The sequence below is a fragment of the Bombina bombina genome, chromosome 1 (genome assembly GCF_027579735.1).
Source record: "Bombina bombina isolate aBomBom1 chromosome 1, aBomBom1.pri, whole genome shotgun sequence".
Taxonomy (NCBI): domain Eukaryota; kingdom Metazoa; phylum Chordata; class Amphibia; order Anura; family Bombinatoridae; genus Bombina; species Bombina bombina.
The window spans coordinates 1,117,272,767-1,117,298,614 of NC_069499.1; the positions used below are offsets into that span (position 1 = coordinate 1,117,272,767).

Sequence of the window (25,848 nt, forward strand, 5' to 3'; positions counted from 1 at the left end):
CTCGCTTGCGCCGAAAACTACTCCGTATATATCAGATCGCGCCGCTGATGTTTATTTTTTTTTAGAGCAGCTTCATTACTCTTGAATTTAAATAAGATCCAACTATAAGTGAAAAAGCAACATATAATAAAAATAAATTATTATTATTCAGGGATATATATATTCAGTAAAATTAAACTCTTCTCCTTCAAAGCCAAAATTCTAAGGATCATACATCCTAAAATATACCAGATTTATGTCTGGAACCAGAGAGCACCATCTGCAGAATGAAGAATACAGCTTGGGTGCACAGCAAAAGTGAAATATCTAAGTATCAAACACTCTACACAGCCTGCTTGTTTGAGCAGGAAAAAAAGTGATCTATGGAGTAACCTAAAAAAAGTTGGGACTAACTTAGTCTTGTGGCAAAAAGAACTAAGGTTAGAGGAGGCAATAACCATGAACCACACAAAGGCTCCACAAACTTCTTCATCACAGACAACATTGCCTTATTGTATAGGTAGTTAGAGAACTGAAGCCAACAGGAAGCCGTTGTTTCAAAAGTCCAAGTGGCACATGGAACTATAAAACCTCAACGTTTCTTCTGCAATTTTCAACTACAGCCCTGGGGAAATGATTTAGCTTATTAAAGGGGAATATTTGAAAGGTATGGGGTAAATTATATTCTACTTGTACAATTTAAAGCTGGTAGTAGCAAAAACATGAACTTTTATACCTTTGTCTGCAGGTCCTTAAAAAGCTAAAAGAAAAAAAAAGCTACAGCCCATTGTCAACATAAGCAGGGTGTGAAGATGATTTATTATTTGAACATGAAAAATAAAGTACATAAAAAAGGAAAGAGAAATACTACAAGGACTCATCAGTAAAAGAATATTGTAGGTTCACACAGCAAAGAAAATCAGGTTTATGGAGTACAGAGATAGAGAAGGTCTAGATAGAAAATCTAGAGCCTTAATTTAACTTTGATATTCAACAATATCATATCTAATTGAAATTAAGAATATATTACATTTCTATTAATTAAAATTGTTGATTAATTCTGTTTTCTTTAGAAACAAAATGCAATTTTTCCCCAGAATCCATTGCTGTGTATCTGTACAGTATGTTGCAGATATGTTGCAATGCAAGGGTTAAGTATGCCATGTATCTGTGTGAAGTGTGTCTGCGTACAGTATAAGCAGAACATGTATTGCAGTTTTGTGATTGCTGGTATTTTTTGTAAGTATGTGTTTGCGTACATGTAAACAACTGCCTCTTTGTGATGTCTTTGTGTATATGTACACATAGAACTCAGTACAGATACTACTCAGCCAACCAATCAGAGGAAATCAAAAATGGCCATACAAGTAAATTATAACCAATCACAAGTAATTTCATGTCTCTTTCCTGGTGTATAAGAACCATTCTAGTCTGTGACTGCCCCAGTATTATACCTTTAAGATCTAGTTTGTCAGTGTTAAACTTCTAGGATTTTTTATCGCTCTAGGACAGGACTGCTTCCTATTACATTTTGGATTTGTTTATTCTACCTCTAGGATTACTGCTAGCTTCTAAACTGGTATCATGTTGTTCTGGCACAGCCAACCTGATCATTACTGGCCCACACCAGCTGAGCACTACCAGAGCCCACCTAGCAGCATTTACAGGTGAGAGGGGAGCACCTCAGGGTTGGATAGACTGATAATTCAGGAATGGGAGCCTAGTAAAGGGAGCAGTCCTATGACAATAAAGTAGTACAGCCATGTATATGGATGTGTGTATATAATGTATGCATGCATTGCTTGTGGAAGGTAAACTATTACATCATTAAGCATATATTATTATGTTTTTTTTTTTTTTTTTTTAATTATCTGATGCATTGGAATAATAATTTATTGCAAATCTCTACATTACTTCTGTGACCCCAATATCTTAATCGTCTCTGCCCTCTGTCTCTGTACATCCAGTTCTGCAACATAGCTTTCTACTGCCTCAGCACCCTCTAAACACACACACTCTACTACCACTCTACTACTCTTCTCTACTCTACTCTCTCCAATATGTCACACAGCAGCACAATTATCATACCTGAGGAACCCCCCCCGCTCTGATCCTTAACTCTTATCTCTGTACCACTTTCTCTAATCCCTTACTGGTTGTTCTCTCACTTGAGCCCCCAACTGACTCCCAGTTCCTAGTCACTCTCACCTAAATGGCTCTTCCGTCTCACCATGTTCAGGATCCCCTACCTTAAGTGGTTCAGGATCCCCTACCTTAAGTGTCACCTGCACAGAACTTAATTCTCCAGTCTTAATCCCCAACTAACCAGCTAGGGCACTACTGTTCTTCCCTTGTTTCACTCCTGTATTTTGCTCCCACTTAACTATTTTACCCTCTCCTAAATTTTCCAGTTGTCCCATCCTCATACTTATTTCTGTGCTCTAAATGTATTTCAGTCTCATTACCATTGTATGCTTTACAGGGAACCTCTACAGCTACCATTCCTGAAACAGGAAGACCATCTGCTCCCCAACCCAATATGCCCTGCCTTTCAGTGTATACTTTGTGCACCCAGTTCCCCTGCGGTGAAGCTGCATGAGGAATCCCTTACTTACCTAAACCAGGGTAATTAGCTTATCCAGCTTGAACACAAATAGGTGTGACTTATGTGACAATAAATCAATAGGTCTAGGAGAGGAGTTAGTTTATATCTTTAATCCTCTTATCAAAGGGTGGCATACAGTAGGTTACTGTGGGACTTGTGTTTACCTTACAGACTTACTCAGTCATGTGAGTGTCCTAAGATATTGAATATGTCCCTTTTATCAAACTATTATATAGATATAATGTATCTAGAGAATGTGACAGTACATGCACTATTGAGAAATAAGTATTTATTTGTTTCCAAGATGTTACATGCATTAGTTTGTAATTAGCTGGAATAACTGAGAGACTGGAAAGATTTATGTAGCAATGGATAATGATGTTATAGAATATTGCACTTTTTTGTTTAATTTTTTAAATAACACATTCTTCTCTACATATATGAAAATATCTGAATGCTTTATTCTTAGTTATATGTTTCATATCTAGCGCTGCGAAATCTGCTGGCGCTCTACAAAAAACTTATAAAAATAATAATATTAAAACCTAACATTTTGTTAAACTGCTCTATATTCTGATCATCTGCAGGTCAATCCTATGAGATTCGCATGCATAGCAACTGGAAGGGACCTGAAGAAACGCCTGAGTGTCGGCGGCTGCTAAGGGTTAGTCTCACTCTATATCATTTTATCTATTTCAATATTTTCGTTCTTCTCATGTTCCCCTTTTTCTCCTTTAGAGTGTGGTCAGAGTGGTCTTCCATGACCGGCGCCTGCAGTACAGTGAGAGAGAGCAGCTAGAGAACTGGCAGCTGAGTCACCCAGGAGACCGAATTCTGGATCTAGGTACTGACCCGTTAACATGTGTCTGCAATTAAAGGGACACTGAACCCAATTTTTTTTCTTTTGTGATTCAGATAGAGCATGACATTTTAAGCAACTTTCTAATGTACTCCTATTATCAAATTTTCTTTATTCTCTTGCTATCTTTATTTGAAATGCAAGAAGTTTAGATGCTGGCCCATTTTTTGTGAACAACATGGGTTGTTCTTGCTAATTGGTGGATAAATTCATCCACCAATAAAAAAGTGCTGTTCAGAGTCCTAAACCAAAAAAAAAAGCTTAGATGCATTCTTTTTCAAATAAAGATAGCAAGAGAACAAAGAAAAATGAATAATAGGAGTAAATTAGAAAGTTGCTTAAAATTGCATGCTCTATCTGAATCACAAAAGAAAAAAATTGGGTTCAGTGTCTCTTTAACACACTTTGATAATTTAGTGATCTTAGCTCTACATAGGGTTGAGCATATAAAATATCAGTACCTTTAGTTCACTTTGGTCCTAATAAGAGCTGATGACAAACATATTACTTTTATGAATACAGTTTGTCCCTAGCAGTTAACGGGACAGTCGGTCAAAATTAAAAAAGCACATAGATGAATTAAACCTTTTGAATAGAAACATATTGCAATAAACATGTATTGGCAAAACTGCTTCTAGGAAAAGTGGTCACTGTTTTAGTGTTAACATTTTTCTCTGCATGTTAAGCATAGATAGACATTCTCAGTGCTCCAAGCGTCAGTGAGGCTTGTATTATGTCAGCAATAAATGAAACGAGTCATTAGCAGATGATTTAATTAACTTAGGCTCTCTGAGCAAGTGCTGTGTTTAAAATGCTAGTGCACAATGCATACTTCAATACACAGTATTCCTGCTAATACATGTTTGTTACAAAAATGCTTCTATTCAAAACTGAAATTCATCCATGTGGATTCCAATTTTGGCTGGACTGTCCCCTTTAATGACAACCTATTCTCTGTCTGCAGTTAGCCACTTTGTTCCAGTGTTGAATGAAGCTATAACAAGTAATATGTTTTATACATATCATGTGATGTGCAGTCACTAGAGGCAGGTGAGGCAGTGCTTCACCTCTCATATGGGCAAAAATGTATATTTTTTTATTGGCTTTAAAAATAAATTTTTAATTTTTTTCCCCCCCAGCATTTTTTTTCACAGCTACATGTTGTGCAATGGAGAGGCACAAGCAGGTCTGCCCACCATTACACAACATACTGCGCCACCTACTGGATGAAAGTGGTTAAGATCATTGCATGGCCCATTAACTGCTTATTTGAGGCAGTCCTATTTGGGCTGAACCAATCCAGTGAGAGGCATTAATAATCACACATAGAGGGTTAGAGAGAGAGAGAGAGAGAGAGAGAGAGAGAGAAAGAGACACAATCACACACGGAGGTTTATGGGCAGATTGTGTCTCTTTCTCTCTCTCTCTAACCCTCTGTGTGTGATTGTGTCTCTCTCTCTTTCTCTCTCTCTCTAACCCTCTGTGTGTGATTGTGTCTCTCTCTCTTTCTCTCTCTAACCCTCTGTGTGTGATTGTGTGTCTCTCTCTTTCTCTCTCTAACCCTCTGTGTGTGATTGTGTCTCTCTCTCTCTCTTTCTCTCTCTAACCCTCTGTGTGTGATTGTGTCTCTCTCTCTCTCTTTCTCTCTCTAACCCTCTGTGTGTGATTGTGTGTCTCTCTCTAACCCTCTGTGTGTGATTGTGTCTCTCTCTCTTTCTCTCTCTATAACCCTCTGTGTGTGATTGTGTCTCTCTCTTTCTCTCTCTAACTCTCTGTGTGTGATTGTGTGTCTCTCTCTTTCTCTCTCTCTCTCTAACCCTCTGTGTGTGATTGTGTGTGTCTCTCTCTCTATAACCCTCTGTGTGTGATTGTGTGTCTCTCTTTCTCTCTCTCTAACCCTCTGTGTGTGATTGTGTCTCTCCTCTTTCTCTCTAACCCTCTGTGTGTGATTGTGTCTCTCTCTTTCTCTCTAACCCTCTATGTGTGATTGTGTCTCTCTCTCTCTTTCTAACCCTCTGTGTATGATTGTGTCTCTCTTTCTCTCTAACCCTCTGTGTGTGATTGTGTCTCTCTCTTTCTCTCTCTAACCCTCTGTGTGTGATTATGTGTCTCTCTCTTTCTCTCTCTCTCTCTAACCCTCTGTGTGTGATTGTGTGTGTCTCTCTCTCTATAACCCTCTGTGTGTGATTGTGTGTCTCTCTTTCTCTCTCTCTAACCCTCTGTGTGTGATTGTGTCTCTCCTCTTTCTCTCTAACCCTCTGTGTGTGATTGTGTGTCTCTCTCTCTCTAACCCTCTGTGTGTGATTGTCTCTCTCTCTCTCTTTCTAACCCTCTGTGTATGATTGTGTCTCTCTTTCTCTCTAACCCTCTGTGTGTGATTGTGTCTCTCTCTTTCTCTCTAACCCTCTGTGTATCATTGTGTCTCTCTCTCTCTCTCTCTAACCCTCTGTGTGTGATTGTGTCTCTCTCTATTGTTCTCTCTCTAACCCTTTGTGTACGATTGTGTCTCTCTCTCTAACCCTCTGTGTGTGATTGTGTGTCTCTCTCTATTTCTCTCTAACCCTCTGTGTGTGATTGTGTCTCTCTCTCTCTAACCCTCTGTGCGTGATTGTGTCTCTCTCTCTTTCTCTCTCTAACCCTCTGTGTGTGATTGTGTGTCTCTCTCTCTCTTTCTCTCTCTAACCCTCTGTGTGTGATTGTGTGTCTCTCTCTTTCTCTCGCTCTCTCTCTAACCCTCTGTGTGTGATTGTGTCTCTCTCTCTCTTTCTCTCTCTCTAACCCTCTGTGTGTGATTGTCTCTCTCTCTCTAACCCTCTGTGTGTGATTGTGTCTCTCTTTCTCTCTCTCTCTCTAACCCTCTGTGTGTGATTGTGTCTTTCTCTTTCTCTCTCTAACCCTCTGTGTGTGATTGTGTCTCTCTGTCTTTCTCTCTCTCTAACCCTCTGTGTGTGATTCTGTCTCTCTTTCTCTCTAACCTTCTGTGTGTGATTGTGTCTCTCTCTCTTTCTCTCTCTCTCTAACCCTCTGTGTGTGATTGTGTCTCTCTCTTTCTCTCTCTAACCCTCTGTGTGTGATTGTGTCTCTCTCTCTCTCTCTTTCTCTTTCTCTCTCTCTCTCTCTCTCTAACCCTCTGTGTGTGATTGTGTCTCTCTCTCTTTCTCTCTCTCTCTAACCCTCTGTGTGTGATTGTGTCTCTCTCTTTCTCTCTCTCTCTAACCCTCTGTGTGTGATTGTGTCTCTCTCTCTCTCTCTTTCTCTCTCTAACCCTCTGTGTGTGATTGTGTGTCTCTCTCTAACACTCTGTGTGTGATTGTGTCTCTCTCTCTTTCTCTCTCTATAACCCTCTGTGTGTGATTGTGTCTCTCTCTTTCTCTCTCTAACCCTCTGTGTGTGATTGTGTGTCTCTCTCTTTCTCTCTCTCTCTAACCCTCTGTGTGTGATTGTGTCTCTCTTTTTCTCTCTCTATAACCCTCTGTGGGTGTGATTGTGTGTCTCTCTTTCTCTCTCTCTCTCTAACCCTCTGTGTGTGATTGTGTCTCTCTCTTTCTCTCTCTAACCCTCTGTGTGTGATTGTCTCTCTCTCTCTCTCTCTCTCTCTCTAACCCTCTGTGTGTGATTGTCTCTCTCTCTCTCTCTCTCTCTCTCTCTCTCTCTCTCTCTCTCTCTCTCTAACCCTCTGTGTATGATTGTGTCTCTCTCTCTCTCTCTCTTTCTCTCTAACCCTCTGTGTGTGATTGTGTCTCTCTCTTTCTCTCTCTAACCCTCTGTGTGTGATTGTGTCTCTTTCTCTCTCTCTAACCCTCTGTGTGTGATTGTCTCTCTCTCTCTCTCTCTCTAACCCTCTGTGTGTGATTGTGTCTCTCTTTCTCTCTAACCCTCTGTGTATGATTGTGTCTCTCTCTTTCTCTAACCCTCTGTGTGTGATTGTGTCTCTCTCTTTCTCTAACCCTCTGTGTGTGATTGTGTCTCTCTCTCTTTCTCTCTCTCTAACCCTCTGTGTGTGATTGTGTCTCTCTCTCTTTATCTCTCTCTAACCCTCTGTGTGTGATTGTGTCTCTCTCTTTCTCTCTCTAACCCTCTGTGTGTGATTGTGTCTCTTGCTCTCTCTCTCTCTCTCTCTCTATTTCTCTCTCTCTCTCTAACCCTCTGTGTGTGATTGTGTCTCTCTTTCTCTCTCTCTCTAACCCTCTGTGTGTGATTGTGTCTCTCTTTCTCTAACCCTCTGTATGTTATTGTGTCTCTCTCTCTCTCTCTAACCCTCTGTGTGTGATTGTGTGTCTCTCTCTTTATTTCTCTCTCTCTAACCCTCTGTGTGTGATTGTCTCTCTCTCTTTCTCTCTATCTAACCCTCTGTGTGTGATTGTGTGTCTCTCTCTCTAACACTGTGTGTGTGATTGTGTCTCTCTCTCTTTCTCTCTAACCCTCTGTATCTCTCTCCCTCTCCCCCCGAGTGCTTTTCTGTGTTTCTGTCTACCTTTTATTTATTTAATTAATGAATTGGTAGTGCCATCTGATGGTGTGGCTTTATTTAAAGGGGTGGGGTCAAGCGCCCCACCATCTCTCTCTCTTTCACTCTAACCCTCTGTGTCTCTCTCCCTCTCCCCCCGAGTGCTTTTCTGTGTTTCTGTCTACCTTTTATTTATTTAATTAATTAATTGGGTAGTAGCCATCTGATGGTGTGGCTTTATTTAAAGGGGGTGGGGTCAAAGCACCCCACCATCTTTAAATTTCACCAGCCGCCACTGGTTCAAGACATTTTTATATTTACTGAATAATGAAAGCATCTATAAGCATAATTTGCAGCATTAAAGTAAAAAGTATGTTTTAAATATATTTTAATGGGCATGTGATTTCTAGATCTCATAATTAGAGCAAGCATTGTGTTATCTGGCAAGAGTTTTATGTTACAATCCTTTTAGACAAAATCAGATGTTTACTAACGTTGACCAGTTTTCCAAGACACCATTTAAAGGGACATGAAACCCATATGCAATTTTAAATAACTTTCCCAATTTACATCTAATATCTAATTTTCTTCATTTTTTTGATATCCTTTGTTGAAAACCATATCTAAATATGCTCAGTAGCTGCTGATTGGTGGCTGCACATAGATACCTCATGTGATTGGCGCACCCATGTGCATTGCTATTTCTTCAACAAAGGATATCTAAAGAATGAAAGGCCGTATCTAGCACTGCCTCACCAGCCTCTGACGTCACCCGCACGTCACCCGTACCTCTGGTCCAAGGAGGGAATGGCTCTGCACCACTGGTAGAAAACAGTGTTTACTCTATTGTCTCCTGCATGAGATTGTTGAACATTTTCTTTCAGATATCCCTTGTCTGTTGGAGTGATTGAGCCAATAGTCAGTTCCAACAACCTAAACATTGTTGAGTTTCTGTGGGACTCCATGAAAAGAACGTCAGTGTTATCCAGGTAAGTGGGGTGGGACACATGGAAAAATTATGCTAGAGTAACCTAGGGAATTATGGTATTATTGAGGTATTTGGAGATATTCGGGTGGCAATGAGTCTGTTATGGTCAGTAGTGTTGAGGGGTATAATATATACATAGAGATATATCAGTTGTTACTTTATTAGGGTGTGGGGGGTGTGTAGAATGAGATTACAGATTTTTTAAGTTGTGTTGGGCAAAATGAGGACACCCTTTATGAAAAACTACAGGGTAAGATCTACCATTAAAGGGACATGAAGCACAACGTTTTTCTTTCATGACTCAGATAGAGCATACAATTTCAAGCAACTTTCCATTTGACTTCTATTATCAAATTGGCTTCATTCTCTTGGTACTACTGGTAGCTTGATGAACAGATCAGGTGAGCCAATTATAAGAAGCATATATGTGCAGCCACCAATCAGCAGCCAGCTCCCAGTAGTGCAGTGCTGCTCCTTAACCTACCTAGGTATGCTTTTAGCAAAGAATACCAAGAGACTGAAGCAAATTAGATAATAGATGTATATTGGAAGGTTGTTTAAAATCACATGCTCTCTCTGAATCATGACGTTACTATCCCTTTAACTTATTACAGGAAAAATATCTCCTCAGCAAGTTAAGAGACTAGTTTTCTCTCTGTATTAGGTTCACTGCATTAGCACTGAGTTTACCCAAAAGAAAAATGGAGGCGAGAAGGGGGCACCATTCCGGATCCAAGTAGACACCTACAGGGGAGATTCTCATGGGGGGTTACACAGAGCATCTGTACTCATGCAGCTGCCAGGTCAAAGTGTTTAAAGTGAGTATCTTGAACCCACTGACCAAAAACCCCAGTGTCTTGTGCTTTCCACCTTATTTTCACCACCGGCTTCTGTCCCCCTTCTTCACCTTTTCCCCTCATATTTCTCCTTCCAACAGCCAAAAGGTGCAGACCGTAAACAGAAAACTGACCGTGAAAAAGTGGATAAACGCTCACCTCTATTGAACGGGAGAAGTATCAGACCACCATCTGAAAACACCCTCCTAACAGAGGTATTGGGCTACCCATATTGTAACTTTACTCCAAGATCAATACACTTTAGAGGAAGATAAATTACAATGTAAATACGTGCTCACCCTGTACACTTTAGTGATTCCCTATACTACATCAGGGTGGAAAGAACTTGCAATTATGTACACAATCTCATATAACCCCCTACATGCAACACATCCATAACCAACAGGGGTGGTAATGGTGATCCTAGTAGGAGCTCATGAAAAATGTAATTTTAATATCACTGGCTCCTGCAATATAGTTATGGAAGCTCAGAATGTTTACAGTGTATAAAATAGGCATTTTACTTGTGCACTGTTGGATTACTTATGTGTAAGACATATTCTTTACGTTTTCTAGAAAGTTAAATGAAATAAAAAAATAGAGGTTAAGAATTTACAGTTAGTGTGTAGATAAACTACTAAAGGTAGTGTATTATAGTCACTGAAGCATGACTGAACAGTGTATTTCTACAACCAGACCTAATCTGAATAAGATAGTTATATGTATAACTGCGAGCATCAATTTATATTTATTTAAAAAGAAAGCAATTTTTTCACAATGCTTTGTTCTATTGACACTAATTATTTCAGCATTGTACCTAGCATTCTAAGTAACCATTACAAGTGTTTGTCAATTCACATTTAACTACTTATGTATTTTACTAGCGCTTTTGCATCTTTATAGGGATATAGATTGAGACTTTTGTTTGCACCTTCTTAGACTCAAGTGACACAAATATTTTAACTGAAGCTGGTAGATTGCTCTCTCAGTCAGAGTCATTTGTTTAATTACATATTACACATCTTTTCAATCTATATGAAGTTAAATACGTTAAGACTGCTGTTTTCATGTTGGGTTACAGACCTTATAACTAACAAATATGTTGTATATGTCATGTCAAGTAACATACATACATACATATATATATATATATATATATATATACACACACACACAGACACATATATAAAATAAATCATCTCAGAAAGGACAGTAATGGGCCTGTTGTATATTCTAACCTACATGCATGTATGCATTATGAAGGTGGGCCCCCAACTACAACAATAATGTGATGCACATAGGCATCATAAGGTGGTATGCGGTATATGTAGAATGCAATCTTATGGCTCCCATGCTAAAGGTTGTTAATGCTGGTACTAGACAAAAACAAGCTGCTGGTAGCTTGCATTAACTATGTGCTAAATACATTTCTCTACCCCAAAAAATTGGTATCTCCAAATTACCTTTCAACAACCACCCTTCTAATGTCAATTATAGCTAATTGAATAGACACAATTGCAAATTTTTTTATTTGTTTCATTCATCACTCTCTCCTTTTCCAGTGTGCCACCATGGCCAGACATTGACACTCCAGAAGTTCTCTTAGCCCTGGGTTGGGCTCCTCCTCGAAACTGCAAGGTGCCAACTCCAGACAGGTCAGTGGACAACAGAATGACATGCTCCAGTGACATTGTCTCTTTTAAATGAGAGCCTCTTAATATCCTTTCATAATTCATACTATGATTTTTTCTCTAAGTGCCCAATGTTTAAATCTCTTTGCTTGGGGGAGATTATCTAAGAAGTCTTGTCAGTACTTCAAAGTACTTAAACAGCTTTCATTCTAGCTTTTGCCCTTTTCTATCTAGATATGTGGAGTTCTGGATACAAACTAGAGACACCATACATTATGACATAATGCTAAAATAAAACCCAAAAGATTATTTTGTGTGATTTCTCTCCATGACAGCAGGTTCTGGTCATCAGACCCTCATTCTTTTCAGCATTACTGTTACACTACCCTTTTAGTTGTTTCTCTCTAGCTCTTTCTCTCTGCATTTCACAATCCAGGTTCTAAAAGTGTAGTGATCTCCACCTTTGTTCTTCTCTCAGGGTCTGTACATCTCCTGTCTGTGCTTCAGACAGTTCTACGGAATGTGTGGGGGAGGTAAGCTCAACGGACAGATGTGAATGGTTTAAGGATGTAACATATTCTGTAGGAATCATATAAGTTTGTGTAGTACAAATAAATAATATAGTAGGTAAATACAATGGTTGAGATTTCTGTTGTTGACAAATAGAAAACGTATGAACTGACAGGCCAGGGTAGGGTTGACACTTTATTAAAGTAGCTGAAGTATACAAATGTATTACAGATACTGTGACAACAGCACATACATAAAAACATGTCTAGGAACAGACCAGCAGTACACACTGTCCAGGTAGTTTGGTAAACACAATATGCAGTGACCAGAAGAGCACACTGTATGAAGGAAGAAATGTCCAGCAGGACAGACAGGCCTAGATTTTATGCAAGTTGCTTAAGGAAGCCACTATGAAAACATTTAGCAACAGTCATTATAACGCTGGCACCTTTATTACCTAGGTTCTAGTGTTGTAGCCTTTTAACCCTAACTGCAGCCTTACCCAATGACATTAACCCTACCCTCCTCATTCCAGGTACCCAAAACCATTATTGACTCTTATCAGACTCTTGCAGTTCCAGGCCACCAAACAGCAACTAACATTAACTACGGCCCTGACCCAAGGCAATATCCTCACTGCTGTTAAAACAAACCTCTCCCTAATGCAAATAAATACAAGGGTTGGAAAGTCGCCCCATTACTACTTTTCATGTTCCCCTCATAGCTAAATCCCTCTATAAATATAAACAACTTACTACACAACCTGATCATTGGTATATCCCCCTACACTATTCCTTCCCTTCATAATTGCCCCCACTAAATTGAACACTCATATATATATATATATCCTCATCAGTACCCCTCCCTCATACCAATCCTTTCCACAATTCTTTCTGGGGGAAAAACAAACGTGAAAAGTAGGAAGAGAATCACAGCACAGCCATGTTGTGTGTATGGCAGTGACAGTAAGGGATTTTTAAAAAAAAGCCCATGTTATCAAAATAAAGCAGGTCAAAGACAGGTTGTGGAACTCATCCTTCCATTTATAGGTTCTGTAGGACAATATTGGAAGTCAGGAATATGATGTTAACTAGAACAAATGCTGCACTACTTCAGAATAGACAGCAAAGACTCAGTAATTAATAAATAAAAAGACATCTGTAAAAACAAAATATGAGGTAGAATGAAAAAAAGTGAGAATATTTTTTGTGTGAAAATACCCACCCCCCATAGTTCTGTAGTCTTTTTTTATATTAACTAGAAATACAACCACTAGTGACACTGCATTTCTATTCATCCTGCAGGGTCTCAATCCTGCCTCCCTCCATTTTGGACACCCAACAGTGGCTGGTGAGGAATCGTTTCTCCAACTACTGCCGAACTTTCTCCAATTTCACAGGTAACCTGATGATTATAGGCAGTTGTGAGGAATCTGTTATATCTGCTAATAAATTGTTATCATTTCAACCAAATGTGCTTTGGACTGAGTTCAGAAGTGTAAGGGAACTGTGCTAAATAATCGTTCCCTAAAGTAAGTTACTCCAAATGGCAGCTGCTAGATCCAGTAGATAACTGAAATTACATCTCTACAAGCTGGCCAGCTCCTAAAAATGGTTATAATACGCAAATGATTTAACAATGAATCTCTTTTAAAAATATTATATAAATATGTGATACCATGACCATATATAATATGGTTTTGAATTGTGATTAAACGGCCATAGGAAAACAGATCTTTCTGTCCCTCCTAACCCCATAAATGTCTCTCATTTTTTACGGGCATCCAACGTTTACCAGGAAACCTCATGTAACTCCCTGGTCACTTTCTATTTATATTGCGTGCTTTAGTTAGAGAGATAGAGATCAAAAGTGAATTTTCTATTAAAGGGACATTCCAGCAAAAATTGTAATCCACATAGGTGCACTTCAGTTTTGAATGGAAGCATCTTTGTAATATAAATTTATTAGCAAAAAGGCTCCTAACAAAAGCTATAGCTGTTTCAGAAGTGTATTTAAGTATGCACTGTGCACCAGCATTTTAAACACAGCTCTTGCTCAGAGAGCCTAAGTTACTTGTACCATCTGGTAATGACTCAATTTGTTCATTTCTGACATGATACAAGCCCCACTGGTGCTCTGAGCAGCTGCACTATTTAAAATGCTGGTGCACTGAGAGCATCTAGCTATGCCTCACATGCACGTGCAGAGAAAAATGCTAACACTAAACCAGTGATAACTTTTATTAGAAGCATTTTTGCCAATACACCAATATTGTAAATATGTTTCTATTCAAAGATGTAATTCATGTATGTGCATTTAACTTTTGACCGGAGTGTCCCTTTAAGTGGAAGTGTTCTTGTAGAACTGAGTACAAGTATCTGCAAAAATTCTGATAAATTTCCTTCTTTGTGTGGTGTTTTTATGTATCAATAACAGTAGCAAACAATATTGCTGTCTTTAAGAGTATAAGTATCCCTCACTGGCTACTAGCAGCACTTGGAGGTTCATAAAGGTGAGGTTTTAAAAATGTTTTAGGAATTTTTGTTTACAATTGTTTTTACGAATGTTTGTAAGAATAAATCTTTGACAAAAGCATCTCATTGTGTAATTTATGATTTTATTGTCATACTTAGAGGGGTATTAGTAAATTCCCTGCTCATTCCTATCTTTTGTGTATGCAAAATTACATTTAGTGGCACCAATGAGAGGTTAATGTATGTACTGTTTTCCGAACCCCAGGAGCTGATCTTCTGAAGCTGTCTCGTGGGGACCTGACTCAGATCTGTGGAGTGGCTGATGGAATAAGACTGCTACATGCACTAACAGCACGGTTAGTATAGCTTGCTTTTTAACGGAAAAAGAATTGGGAACTATCTGGATAAAAATCTAAAAAACATAATTTATGTAAGAACTTACCTGATAAATTCATTTCTTTCATATTAGCAAGAGTCCATGAGCTAGTGACGTATGGGATATACATTCCTACCAGGAGGGGCAAAGTTTCCCAAACCTCAAAATGCCTATAAATACACCCCTCACCACACCCACAATTCAGTTTAACGAATAGCCAAGAAGTGGGGTGATAAAAAAGTGCAAAAGCATATAAAATAAGGAATTGGAATAATTGTGCTTTATACAAAAATCATAACCACCACAAAAAAAGGGCGGGCCTCATGGACTCTTGCTAATATGAAAGAAATGAATTTATCAGGTAAGTTCTTACATAAATTATGTTTTCTTTCATGTAATTAGCAAGAGTCCATGAGCTAGTGACGTATGGGATAATGATTACCCAAGATGTGGATCTTTCCACACAAGAGTCACTAGAGAGGGAGGGATAAAATAAAGACAGCCAATTCCTGCTGAAAATAATCCACACCCAAAATAAAGTTTAATGAAAAACCTAAGCAGAAGATTCAAACTGAAACCGCTGCCTGAAGTACTTTTCTACCAAAAACAGCTTCAGAAGAAGAAAATACATCAAAATGGTAGAATTTAGTAAAAGTATGCAAAGAGGACCAAGTTGCTGCTTTGCAAATCTGATCAATCGAAGCTTCATTCCTAAACGCCAGGAAGTAGAAACTGACCTAGTAGAATGAGCTGTAATCCTTTGAGGCAGAGTTTTACCCGACTCAACATAGGCAAGATGAATTAAAGATTTCAACCAAGATGCCAAAGAAATGGCAGAAGCTTTCTGGCCATTTCTAGAACCGGAAAAGATAACAAATAGACTAGAAGTCTTACGGAAAGACTTAGTAGCTTCAACATAATATTTCAAAGCTCTAACAACATCCAAAGAATGCAACGATTTCTCCTTAGAATTCTTAGGATTAGGACATAATGAAGGAACCACAATTTCTCTACTAATGTTGTTGGAATTCACAACTTTAGGTAAAAAATCAAAAGAAGTTCGCAACACCGCCTTATCCTGATGAAAAATCAGAAAAGGAGACTCACAAGAAAGAGCAGATAATTCAGAAACTCTTCTGGCAGAAGAGATTGCCAAAAGGAACAAAACTTTCCAAGAAAGTAATTTAATGTCCAATGAATGCATAGGTTCAAACGGAGGAGCTTGAAGAGCCCCCAGAACCAAATTCAAACTCCAAGGAGGAGAAATTGACTTAATGACAGGTTTTATACGAACCAAAGCTTGTACAAAACAATGAATATCAGGAAGATTAGCAATCTTTCTGTGAAAAAGAACAGAAAGAGCAGAGATTTGACCCTTCAAGGAACTTGCGGACAAACCCTTATCTAAACCATCCTGAAGAAACGGTAAAATTCTCGGTATTCTAAAAGAATGCCAAGAAAAATGATGAGTAAGACACCAAGAAATATAAGTCTTCCAGACTCTATAATATATCTCTCTAGACACAGATTTACGCGCCTGTAACATAGTATTAATCACAGAGTCAGAAAACCTCTTTGACCAAGAATCAAGCGTTTCAATCTCCATACCTTTAAATTTAAGGATTTCAGATCCTGATGGAAAAAAGGACCTTGCGACAGAAGGTCTGGTCTTAACGGAAGAGTCCACGGTTGGCAAGAGGCCATCCGGACCAGATCCGCATACCAAAACCTGTGAGGCCCATGCCGGAGCTACCAGCAGAACAAACGAGCATTCCTTCAGAATCTTGGAGATTACTCTTGGAAGAAGAACTAGAGGCGGAAAGATAAAGGCAGGATGATACTTCCAAGGAAGTGATAATGCATCCACTGCCTCCGCCTGAGGATCCCGGGATCTGGACAGATACCTGGGAAGTTTCTTGTTTAGATGAGACGCCATCAGATCTATTTCTGGAAGTTCCCACATTTGAACAATCTGAAGAAATACCTCTGGGTGAAGAGACCATTCGCCCGGATGCAACGTTTGGCGACTGAGATAATCCGCTTCCCAATTGTCTATACCTGGGATATGAACCGCAGAGATTAGACAGGAGCTGGATTCCGCCCAAACCAGAATTCGAGATACTTCTTTCATAGCCAGAGGACTGTGAGTCCCTCCTTGATGATTGATGTATGCCACAGTTGTGACATTGTCTGTCTGAAAACAAATGAACGATTCCTCTTCAGAAGAGGCCAAGACTGAAGAGCTCTGAAAATTGCACGGAGTTCCAAAATATTGATCGGTAATCTCACCTCCTGAGATTCCCAAACTCCTTGTGCCGTCAGAGATCCCACACAGCTCCCCAACCCGTGAGACTTGCATCTGTTGAAATTACAGTCCAGGTCGGAAGCACAAAAGAAGCCCCCTGAATTAAACGATGGTGATCTGTCCACCACGTTAGAGAGTGTCGTACAATCGGTTTTTAAAGATATTATTTGAGATATCTTTGTGTAATCCTTGCACCATTGATTCAGCATACAGAGCTGTAGAGGTCGCATGTGAAAACGAGCAAAGGGGATCGCGTCCGATGCAGCAGTCATAAGACCTAGAATTTCCATGCATAAGGCTACCGAAGGGAATGATTGTGACTGAAGGTTTCGACAAGCTGAAATCAATTTTAGACGTCTCTTGTCTGTTAAAGACAGAATCATGGACACTGAATCTATCTGGAAACCCAGAAAGGTCACCCTTGTCTGAGGAATCAATGAACTTTTTGGTAAATTGATCCTCCAACCATGATCTTGAAGAAACAACACAAGTCGATTCGTATGAGATTCTGCTAAATGTAAGAGACTGAGCAAGTACCAAGATATCGTCCAAATAAGGAAATACCACAATACCCTGTTCTCTGATTACAGACAGAAGGGCACCGAGAACCTTTGTAAAAATTCTTGGAGCTGTAGCTAGGCCAAACGGCAGAGCTACAAACTGGTAATGCTTGTCCAGAAAAGAGAATCTCAGGAACTGATAATGATCTGGATGAATCGGAATATGCAGATATGCATCCTGTAAATCTATCGTGGACATATAATGCCCTTGCTGAACAAAAGGCAAGATAGTCCTTACAGTTACCATTTTGAACGTAGGTATCCTTACATAACGATTCAATATTTTTAGATCCAGAACTGGTCTGAAGGAATTCTCCTTCTTTGGTACAATGAAGAGATTTGAATAAAACCCCATCCCCTGTTCCGGAACTGGAACTGGCATAATTACTCCAGCCAACTCTAGATCTGAAACACAGTTCAGAAATGCTTGAGCTTTCACTGGATTTACTGGGACACGGGAAAGAAAAAATCTCTTTGCAGGAGGTCTCATCTTGAAACCAATTCTGTACCCTTCTGAAACAATATTCTGAATCCAAAGATTGTGAACAGAATTGAACCAAATTTCTTTGAAAAAACGTAACCTGCCCCCTACCAGCTGAGCTGGAATGAGGGCCGCACCTTCATGTGGACTTAGAAGCAGGCTTTGCCTTTCTAGCAGGCTTGGATTTATTCCAGACTGGAGATGGTTTTCCAAACTGAAACTGCTCCTGAGGATGAAGGATCAGGCTTTTGTTCTTTGTTGAAACGAAAGGAACGAAAACGATTATTAGCCCTGTTTTTACCCTTAGATTTTTTATCCTGTGGTAAAAAAGTTCCTTTCCCACCAGTAACAGTTGAGATAATAGAATCCAACCGAGAACCAAATAATTTGTTACCCTGGAAAGAAATGGAAAGTAGAGTTGATTTAGAAGCCATATCAGCATTCCAAGTCTTAAGCCATAAAGCTCTTCTAGCTAAAATAGCTAGAGACATAAACCTGACATCAACTCTAATAATATCAAAAATGGCATCACAGATAAAATTATTAGCATGCTGAAGAAGAATAATAATATTATGAGAATCATGATCTGATACTTGTTGCGCTAAAGTTTCCAACCAAAAAGTTGAAGCTGCAGCAACATCAGCCAATGATATAGCAGGTCTAAGAAGATTACCTGAACACAGATAAGCTTTTCTTAGAAAGGATTCAATTTCCTATCTAAGGATCCTTAAATGAAGTACCATCTGACGTAGGAATAGTAGTACGTTTAGCAAGGGTAGAAATAGCCCCATCAACTCTAGGGATTTTGTCCCAAAATTCTAATCTGTCAGACGGCACAGGATATAATCGCTTAAAACGTTTAGAAGGAAGTAAATGAATTACCCAATTTATCCCATTCCTTGGAAATTACTTCAGAAATAGCATTAGGAACAGGAAAAACTTCTGGAATAACCACAGGAGATTTAAATACCTTATCAAACGTTTAGAATTAGTATCAAGAGGACCAGAATCCTCTATTTCTAAAGCAATTAGTACTTCTTTAAGTAAAGAATGAATAAATTCCATTTTAAATAAATATGAAGATTTATCAGCATCAATCTCTGAGACAGAATCCTCTGAACCAGAAGAATCATCAGAATCAGAATGATGATGTTCATTTAAAAATTCATCTGTAGGGAGAGAAGTTTTAAAAGATTTTTTATGTTTACTAGAAGGAGAAATAACAGACATAGCCTTCTTGATGGATTCAGAAACAAAATCTCTTATGTTATCAGGAACATTCTGCACCTTAGATGTTGAAGGAACTGCAACAGGCAATGGTACTTTACTAAAGGAAATATTATCTGCATTAACAAGTTTGTCATGACAATTAATACAAACAACAGCCGGAGGAATAGCTACCAAAAGTTTACAGCAGATACACTTAGCTTTGGTAGGTCCAGCACTAGACAGCGATTTTCCTGAAGTATCTTCTGACTCAGATGCAACGTGAGACATCTTGCAATATGTAAGAGAAAAAACAACATATAAAGCAAAATTTATCAAATTCCTTAAATGACAGTTTCAGGAATGGGAAAAAATGCCAAAGAACAAGCTTCTAGCAACCAGAAGCAATGAAAAATGAGACTTAAATAATGTGGAGACAAAAGCGACGCCCACATTTTTTTAGCGCCAAATAAGACGCCCACATTATTTGGCGCCTAAATGCTTTTGGCGCCAAAAATGACGCCACTTCCGGAACGCCGACATTTTTGGCGCAAAATAACGTCAAAAAATGACGCAACTTCCGGCGACACGTATGACGCCGGAAACGGAAAAGATTTTTTGCGCCAAAAAAGTCAGCGCCAAGAATGACGCAATAAAATGAAGCATTTTCAGCCCCCGCGAGCCTAACAGCCCACAGGGAAAAAAGAGTCAAATTTTTGAAGGTAAGAAAAAATGATTAATTCAAATGCATTATCCCAAATATGAAACTGACTGTCTGAAAATAAGGAATGTTGAACATTCTGAGTCAAGGCAAATAAATGTTTGAATACATATATTTAGAACTTTATAAACAAAGTGCCTAACCATAGCTTAGAGTGTCACAGAAAATAAGATTTACTTACCCCAGGACACTCATCTACATGTTTGTAGAAAGCCAAACCAGTACTGAAACGAGAATCAGTAGAGGTAATGTTATATAAATAAGAGTATATCGTCGATCTGAAAAGGGAGGTAAGAGATGAATCTCTACGACCGATAACAGAGAACCTATGAAATAGACCCCGTAGAAGGAGATCACTGCATTCAAATAGGCAATACTCTCCTCACATCCCTCTGACATTCACTGCACGCTGAGAGGAAAACCGGGCTCCAACTTGCTGCGGAGCGCATATCAACGTAGAATCTAGCACAAACTTACTTCCCCACCTCCATAGGAGGCAAAGTTTGTAAAACTGAATTGTGGGTGTGGTGAGGGGTGTATTTATAGGCATTTTGAGGTTTGGGAAACTTTGCCCCTCCTGGTAGGAATGTATATCCCATACGTCACTAGCTCATGGACTCTTGCTAATTACATGAAAGAAATAATATTTATATATATATATATATATATATATATATATATATATATATATACACACACACTAGTCCTAAAGCCTGTGTACACGGGCCATTTTTTGCAGTACAGCGGTCCCAGCCCTTGCTCTCTCTCTATCTGCCCTCTCTTTTGCTCTCTCTTTCTCCCCGCTCTTTTGCTCGCCCTCTCTCCCCTCTCTTTTACACTCTCTCTCCCCCCTCTCTTTTGCTGTCTCTCTCCCCCCTCTCTTTTGCTGTCTCTCTCCCCCCCCTCTCTTTTGCTGTCTCTCTCCCCCCTCTCTTTTGTTGTCTCTCTCCCCCTTCTCTTTTGCTGTCTCCCCCCCTCTCTTTTGCTGTCTCTCCCCCCCCTCTCTTTTGCTGTCTCTCCCCCCCCTCTCTCTTTTGCTGTCTCTCTCCCCCTCTCTCTTTTGCTGTCTCTCTCCCCCTCTCTCTTTTGCTGTCTCTCCCTCTCTCTATCCCCCCTCTTCTGCTCTCTCTATCCACCCTCTTCAGAGCTCTCGGCAGCCGGTGTTCTGTTAAGGGGCCAAACTTTTGAAAAGAGCGAACCATGTCACTTCCTGTGACGTTACATCAGCTGTTGTACACATTTTGGCCCTAATGCGCATGCTTGCCAGCATCATCACATACCTGGCCGCATACGCTGTTGCTTTGTCTCCTCGGCAATATTCGGAAGTCCGCCCCCCCACTGCAACTACTCCCATTAAGCTGAGTCTCCGTGCGTGTATGACAAACAGTCACTCCACTATCGCCACTGCTTCTTCTGCTGATCCAATGCAGCTTTTCACAGGCTCCCTTCAATGTCATTGTTTAAACATTTGTTGCAGCAGTAAGCATTGGATCAGCAGAAGAAGCAGTGGCGATAGCCGAGTGGCTGTTTGTCATACACGCACGGAGACTCCGCTTAATGGGAGTAGTTGCAGTGGACTTCCGAAAATTGCAGAGGAGACGAATAAACAGCTTTCCATAAACCCCCCCATTTGTGATAGAAAATCCCACGCATGCGCTATAGAAAAGCTTCTGAATTTCACAGGTCAAAATAGTTTCCCAGTGACGTATGTGGCCAGGTATGTGATGACGCTGGCACGCATGCGCATTAGGGCCAAAATGTGTAAAACAGGTGATGTAACATCACAGGAAGTGACGTGGTTTGCTCTTTTCAAAAGTTCCGCCCCTTACGAGAACACCGGCCCCGGCATCCCGCCCGCCCCGCCCATGTCACGCACAGCCCGCCCACGTTGCACCCGCCCGGCCACGCCCACTCCACCACATGACGCCAGGTCAGTTGGAAGGCCAGTCTCTACTGCGCATGACAGCTTCGGACAAACACACTTGGCCTTTTATGTTATAGGATATATATATATATATATATATATATATATATATATATATATATATATATACTGTATATATATATTAGAATTCTAATGAAGAGGAATATGTAATCCTTGAATTGTCAAATAAATTTGACACCACGTTTTGTCTAAAATCCTGAGAGTGTTATTAGAATTATATATATATTCCACCTGCACAAACCATTCTTATTTATATGTAGTTTTGCAATTTTAACTGGAAATGGATCTGATCTATAGTCTTATAGCCAAACGAATCAGATGATTAGTCTATTGTTTTTTCCCATATAAGGGAAACAATTGCCTTTTCCTAAATAGGAAGATCTGTAGGTAATGATGTCACCTAAATCCTTTTGTAACCTCTGTGTATGCTCAGGTTTGCATGTACCCAGACATGGCAGATGACTATGCTCTTCCCTCTAACAGGTCTGTGCGTCCACGTCTAACACTGTACATTACCATAGAGTCTCCACCAAAGAACAAGGACACAGTGGAGATCAAGCAGATAGGTAAGTGTTAAAAGAAGGCATAACAAGGAGGAACTTAGCTATTTTGAAGAAAGGCACATAGAAATGGTTACTGGTACCTGACTGTTCTCCTTTATACCTAGCAATACTATATCAGGAAGTATACCTGGAGGATCTAACTGCTGCAGAGCTGACGAATAAGCTTGCAGATCTATTCAGTGTGCCAGCCAATCACATTCAACGCATCTCAAGAACTGGACCACATGGGATCCATGTTCTTCTGAGTGATATGGTAAGTTCATACAGTGTACAAAGTTATAAATGGCAAATATAGTTTTAAGAACTGTGGTAGACTTAAAAAAAATCAAACAATTCTTTAGTTACTGTAATGTATTCGTTTGGAAGGTTACTGCACTTACTGCAGCCACCATTTCTATGAAATTATTTTTACACACACTGACTAAATACGCACGTATTCTCTTGTGCATATAAGCAAACATACAACAAGCCCAATAGTATCAGCACACACAAGTCTTTTCAGTCATACTCTTTAAATAAGCGCATAATATTTCCAGATACACCCTTGCATATATTCACATCTCATTTGCTTGCAGACTCTAGCACTAAAATAAAAACACGATCTGTCACAAAAATACACTTATGTCTACATTTAGACACACATACTGATTCCAACCTCCCCACCCCTTACCTAAGCCTTCCTCAGACTACCCTTCTCTCAGTAATTTTCAGAGAGCCAATAAGTAAGAGAATTCTGAGGCGCCCAATTAGCACACAGCTAGCTGGGAAGTTGCCCTTTTCATTTGCTTCCTTCTGATAAACTGCTAGGAGCAGAGCAAAGTAATACTGTAAAGCAGCTTACAAGGTGTGCAGAGTACAGTGAGCCTTTCTTGCACTCAGATGTAGATCAGTAACTATTTGTTTCTGTTTCCCAGATGGTGAGAAATATTGTTGATGAATCCTGCTTCACTGCCACACTCCAAAAAAGTGAGTTCCATGTTACAGTATGTGTCACCCACAGCAAAAGTAGCTATAATCCAAGAGATGACATCCCCACTGCATATACCCACATTAACTGTAAACAAACTTTACCCTCTCACTTTGTAACACCCTCTACTGAAATCTGAATTTACCTTTTACGACCCCCTATGCTTCACATACCCACCAAGTAAAAAAAAAAAAAAAACACCTTTAAAATCTCTTGAATTCTCCCTCCATTGATGATGCCCAGTGAAGAATCGTCTTTCTTCATGACCATCCGCAACAGGTCCTCTATCTTTGGTCCTTTGCCACTATTTGGACCGCCTCCAAGGATTCCACCTATTTATAGAACATACCTAATTAATAACTAATACTAATTAAACCTAATTAATACTGATTAGTAAAACTTACTGTATTAACCAGAATCAATGATAAATGGCTCATTGGCAAATCTGAGCATTCCCACTCTTTTGACAAATTAATTTAAGGTGGTTAAAGGGACACTTTACAGTAATTCGTTCCTCCTTATTGACTTTTCATACTTACTGCACAGTATTAAAGGGACAGTCTAGTCAAAATTAAACTTTCATGATTCAGATAGGGCATGTAATTTTAAACAACTTTCCAATTTACTTCTATTATCTAATTTGCTAAATTCTTTAGATATCCTTTGTTGAAGAAATAGCAATGCACATGTGTGAGCCAATCACACGAGGCCTCTATGTGCAGCAACCAATAAGCAGCTACTGAGCATATCTAGATATGCTTTTCAGCAAGTGATATCAAGAGAATGAAGCAAATTAGATAATATAAGTAAATTAGAAAGTTGTTTAAAATGACATGCTCTTTCTAAATCACGAAAGAAAAAATGTGGGTTTCATGTCCCTTTAAATGTATGGAAAACATGAAATTAACTGCAAGTCTATACACCCACCAATGTGGATCATATGATGTCAGCAGAATATAAGAGAAACAAAAATGTTTCCATATAAACAAATCCTATTATCAATTTTAAATAAAATAATATCAAAGAGAAAAAAATATATAATTATTATGGATCCACAATAGGAATAAGCTGACTACAGTAAGAGGACCACTCTACATTTTGCAAATGGGGAGAGGTAAAGGAGTATTATAAAAATAAAATGTGAGGAACCAAATGACAAGAAATGGAGAACCACAGTGTGGCCCAAGACTTTAGGTTGGACAATAGTAGTTTTCAAGTATGAACCAAACATAAGTGCTTCCATTCTCTATTGCTGATCCTCCCTCTTTCTTTTTCCATTGCAGTGCAAAATCCAGATGGGTATCATTGTATTCTGCGGTAACCCAGCCTCATGCTCACTTGCCTAGGAGTGACAGGCAGTGTTATTCCAGAAAAAGGCCATCACAGACTACCACTGTAGACACAATTGTCTTCTTGCATAAAGAGCTTAAATGGACATGGAATAGTTATGAAATTAAACTATTGTTTTGCATGAAACAAGTGAACATACATGCTACACAGCCGGCATACAAGGATTACTGACATGGCATCTATTTCCCTCTTGAAAGTGATTCATAAAACGCAAGGGTGGAAAATCTGAGAAGACCATTACATTTTTTCTTACTTTTGGTACTTAAAATATTTAAAAATGACAACAGTTTTTTATGTAGGCCAATGATCCCTAACTTCTAAAGGTTAAACTAAAATCCATCTTACTCCCACATTTTAGAATATTTTGTCCATCTTTAACTACAGATACTAATTTTGCTGATCAGTCTATTTAGAAAGGGAAAGGACACAATGTAAATTATACGTGCTTCAGAATAACACGGGCAGTTGCCATAGTTGCACATTGATAATATTCATTCAGACAGAATGCAGTTTTTAAACATGTGTGTGTCCCTTTAAATCTTCCTTTTGCTTGAATATTGACTCTAAAAGTTGAGGGACTCTTTGGTCTTCTTGTCAGCTGAATTATAATTTTAGTAATGTTTTTAAATATATTTATGTATGCATATGTATTTATATGTGTAATAAATTAATGTTTTTGTATATAAAGGGTTGCCTCCATATTTGTCTCAAAGAAACATTGTAGAGCACACTGACCATTGATTAGATAAACACATGAATGCACAGAGAGCCCCCAAATCCTGACCTATATAAGTGGCTGTTAGCTTGCAGATTTCTGTGTATATGTGTCAGTCTATAAACAAATACCTTTGTTAGTCTACTCTGTGTGTAAGTGGGTACTTTTATCAGTCTGCACTATAAGTGAACACCTGTATCAGTTTTCTATATGAGCACCAGTGTGTAGCTAGGTTCATCCTCTGTGTATCAGTAAGTACTTGCCTGTATCAGTTTTCTATATGAGCACCAGTGTGTTGCTAGGTTCATCCTCTGTGTATCAGTAAGTACT

At 39.1% G+C, this 25,848-nt stretch overlaps 1 pseudogene; it reads left to right on the plus strand.

Annotated features, from left to right (window-relative positions):
* The first annotated feature begins 1,436 nt into the window (after window positions 1-1,436).
* Window positions 1,437-25,490, plus strand: LOC128641321 (transcription factor CP2-like protein 1; annotated as a pseudogene).
* The last annotated feature ends 358 nt before the right edge of the window (window positions 25,491-25,848 follow it).